The sequence below is a fragment of the Oncorhynchus gorbuscha genome, linkage group LG14, assembly GCF_021184085.1.
Source record: "Oncorhynchus gorbuscha isolate QuinsamMale2020 ecotype Even-year linkage group LG14, OgorEven_v1.0, whole genome shotgun sequence".
Lineage (NCBI taxonomy): Eukaryota > Metazoa > Chordata > Actinopteri > Salmoniformes > Salmonidae > Oncorhynchus > Oncorhynchus gorbuscha.
Genome location: NC_060186.1, coordinates 74,245,044 through 74,249,425, shown reverse-complemented (window position 1 = coordinate 74,249,425; position 4,382 = coordinate 74,245,044). Strand labels below are relative to the sequence as shown.

At 51.0% G+C, this 4,382-nt stretch overlaps 1 pseudogene; it reads left to right on the top strand.

Moving 5' to 3' along the window:
* LOC123995396 overlaps positions 1-4,087 on the top strand; it is a 21,821-nt pseudogene extending 17,734 nt beyond the window's left edge.
* Positions 4,088-4,382: the final 295 nt, after the last annotated feature.

Sequence of the window (4,382 nt, the reverse complement as noted above, 5' to 3'; positions counted from 1 at the left end):
ACCTAACCACTGTCCACTGCTGTCATCTTGTCCTAGACATCTGTCATCAGATCCTGGACTTGTACTCCCAGGGGAAGACCCCCATCCCCTCGGGTCTGGAGCAGGAGACCAAGCAGAGAGGACCCCCCCCAGCCCCCTGGCCCAGCCCCTCCACAGCCTCCAGGGGGTGTCCCACTACCCCCTCCACCCAAGAGGATCTCCCCCCCAAGGCAGCCCCCCACGCCATCCGAAACGCTCACATGTGAGTGATGGCAGTGTGTCTTTGTATTTGTCAGCTGGTGACATATGCAATTATATTTTCTGTGGATCATTAATGTTTCTGAGTAGTATCCATGACTAACACGATGGGTATTAGATGATACCCTGGTATAAACAGTATATTTTGAAATAATGACAGTATGATTTATAACTAAGTTAAGTATAACTGTCAGATCTAATATGTGTCAAATACATGATATCCAAGTCAGGTCTCCAGCTATGCATCTGGTTTGCTAACCTGCTAGCTAAGTGGCTCTATGTTAAGATCAAGCTTCTTGGTCACAGCAGAGACATTCAACCTCCCCCCTACTGGATCAAGATCCCTGTTGCCTAAATAGTTTTGTGCATAATGGCGCCCCCCTGTGTGCACATTCTGTAATACCATGCACCCCGGTATGGTACAGAGACGGTATGAAAATGTGGACACTGCCCAACCCTAACAGATAACCCCCCGATAACAGCTTGTATGTAGTTGATAGTTTCCATTCCTCAAGCGGTCTGAAGTTGAACGAGGAGTGTGTGTGCCTGCTTGAAGCAGCAGGGTATTCTTTCTGTTTTGTCAGACCTCTCCAAAAGAGGAACCTAAACCTCCAGAACAAGTGGGTTCTAAGATTCCACGGTTGGAGAACCCTATGCCCCCCCTGCCCGCTTCACAACCGCTGCCTGGTGAGTGTCTTACTACTCAGTAGGTTATTCATTATAATAACAGCAGTAGCTAGTGTTGTCATATGATTATTATTTTACCTTTTATTTAACCAGGCAAGTCAGTTAAGAAGAAATTCTTATTTTCAATGACGGCCTAGGAACAGTGGGTTATCTGCCTGTTCAGGGGCAAAACGACAGATTTGTACCTTGTCAGCTCGGGATTTGAACTTGCAACCTTTCGGTAACTAGTCCAACTCTCTAACCACTAGGCTACCCTGCCCCCCCCACCACTCTAACCACTAGGCCACCCTGCCCCCCCACTCTAACCACTAGGCTACCCTGCCGCCCCTCCACTCTAACCACTAGGCTACCCTGCCGCCCCTCCACTCTAACCACTAGGCTACCCTGCCGCCCCTCCACTCTAACCACTAGGCCACCCTGCCGCCCCTCCACTCTAACCACTAGGCCACCCCTCCACTCTAACCACTAGGCCACCCTGCCGCCCCTCCACTCTAACCACTAGGCCACCCTGCCACCCCTCCACTCTAACCACTAGGCCACCCTGCCGCCCCTCCACTCTAACCACTAGGCCACCCTGCCGCCCTCCACTCTAACCACTAGGCCACCCTGCCGCCCCTCCACTCTAACCACTAGGCCACCCTGCCGCCCCTCCACTCTAACCACTAGGCCACCCTGCCGCCCCTCCACTCTAACCACTAGGCCACCCTGCCGCCCCTCCACTCTAACCACTAGGCCACCCTGCCGCCCCTCCACTCTAACCACTAGGCCACCCTGCCGCCCCTCCACTCTAACCACTAGGCCATCCTGCCGCCCCTCCACTCTAACCACTAGGCCACCCTGCCGCCCCTCCACTCTAACCACTAGGCCACCCTGCCGCCCCTCCACTCTAACCACTAGGCCACCCTGCCGCCCCTCCACTCTAACCACTAGGCCACCCTCCACTCTAACCACTAGCCGCCCCCTCCACTCTAACCACTAGGCCACCCTGCCGCCCCTCCACTCTAACCACTAGGCTACCCTGCCGCCCCTCCACTCTAACCACTAGGCCACCCTGCCGCCCCATGATGGATGAAGTGGCATCTTTATGTTGTGTGTTTTTAATGATGGACATGGTTTTGGTGAGAGGCTGCTTTTAGAGCACAACAGGCCTTCTTTAGAATCCTGGTTATGTAGCTAACAGTCCAGTCAGAACAGACCACCCCCTCCTTACCTCCTGCCCTCTGACCAATCTGATTACTGCTTCAACTTGTTAATGAGCACTTCACAGGAAGTGTGTAGTCTATCCATGGGATTACTAGGAATTCTTTGCAGTTTTTAAAGTGACAGTTGGGTCTCTAAAGTGCTGTCTCGTTGAACAGGAATGTCAAAGCTTTCAGCCCTACGATTGTTGACCTTCACTTCTCTCTCTCGCTCTCTTCCCTCTCACGTTTTCTTTCTCTCTCTCTCCCTCTCACGTTCTCTTTCTCTCTCCCCTCACTTTCTCTCCCCTCCCCTCTTCTTTATCTCTTCTCTCTCTCTCTCTCTCCCCTCTTCTCTCCCCTCTCCTCTCGCTTCTCTCTCTCCCCTCTCCTTCACTCTCCCCTCTTCTCTCTCTCCCCTCTCCTTCACTCTCCCCTTCTCTCTCTCTCTCCTTCACTCTCCCCTCTTCTCTCTCTCCCCTCTCTCCTTCTCAGATCGTAAGGCTCCCCCAGTGCCTCCTGAAGCTGAGCCAGCCGCGGGTAGCGAGCCCGTTCCCCCTCCCCCTCTCACGCGCCACCCCCCACCAGCCCCCTCCCCTGCCCCACCGCCCCCTCCTCCTCCTCCCTCTAGTTACATCATGGGAATGTCCACCTCTAGCTCCTACATGTCAGGAGAAGGCTTCCAAAGCCTTCAGTCTATAATGAAGACAGGGGAACCATCCTACCCCCCATGCCCCCCAACTATGGTCCCCCATGCCCTATCATCCTCATGTCTACCCCAACGCTCCACCCCCTGGCCCCCCACCCAGCGCCTACCCACCCCCAACCTGCCCCCTCCCTCTCCGGCCTACCCTCCACCAGGCTACAACTACCCTGAGTACCCCCCTCCACGCATGCCCCCAGGACACGGGGTGCCACCTCCGGGGATGGGCATGCCCCCTGGGGGGTACCCTCCACTGCCAGGCCAGCCCCAGGTGCCCCTGCCACCCCCTGGCATGCCAATGAACCGTGGGGGATGGATGAGATGAAAGGAGGAGAGAGTGACAACTAGAGGAATGTCTGAAGCTAACAGTACACTTCCTGTTGTGCATACCTTTCGCTGGGTCGTGTTCATTAGTCACCAAATGGAAGAAACTGACTACTGAGGGACTACCTGCACTTGTCCAATAAGAAATGCAAATTTTTGTTTCTGTTGCAAAACTGTTTGGTACACTGTGTCCTAATGAATACAACCCTGGAGTCCACTGGAGATGTCAACAAACAAAGGATTTTTACCTCAGAGAGCCATGTCTGTTGTTCTACATTGTCTTGGCTGCTTGTGGAATCCCAGGCATGTAAAGGTTACGACCCCTGGAACCTGTCCTGTCATTCTGTAGAGATTCTATCAGTTCCACATTCCATGTGGTTCCTTTTGAGAAAGACGAGGCAGATAATATTGAAGTCTTAACATGGTTGAACATATGTTGAGACGCACTGAAAGGAAATACAATTTATATTTAGACGGAAGGTTCGGATGATGCAATAAAACCTGCTTGTTTTTGCTTTAATTTTTAGTTGGCATCGAAAAAGGATATATGTTCAGTGCTGTGATAACTTGTGTATGTGTGTGGAGAACAAGTTGGGTTGATCGCAGAAAATACCAAACACATTTTTTTGTCTTTTTATTTAGCTGTGTGAATATTGGTTGGTCTCTAAGACGTATTGGACTGGATGTAACATGTGTTATATCAGGAATAGCACTTCCACTGTTACGGTCATGAGCTGAAAGACATCGGTAACCCATATCTGGCTGAACAGTCGGTGGAAAGGACCCTGGACAGGCAGGAGTGTATTTGTACATGATTAAGTTACTAGGTCTAGACAGCTCATATCCTTAGTTAATCAGGCCTTTACTTTAAGACAATTGCGTTCTCCCTCCCTACACACCCACACTTGCTTTTGTGTCTCACAGGCCCTCGGGATAATATAATAAAAAGTATAAACTAGTGTTGTCTTTGTTTAGTCTGTGTTGAATTAGTCTAGTATGTGTTATCATCCTGCCTAGACTGTTGAATTAGTCTAGTATGTGTTATCATCCTGCCTAGACTGTTGAATTAGTCTAGTATGTGTTATCATCCTGCCTAGACTGTTGAATTAGTCTAGTATGTGTTATCATCCTGCCTAGACTGGTTCATTGTGTGTGGAATCCTGGTGATTGAGGCTAGTGGTGTGTTTGTTCAGAACAGTGGTGTGTTCTTGACAGTACTAAGGTCAGGTCAGGTTCAAATTGTCTGATTTACA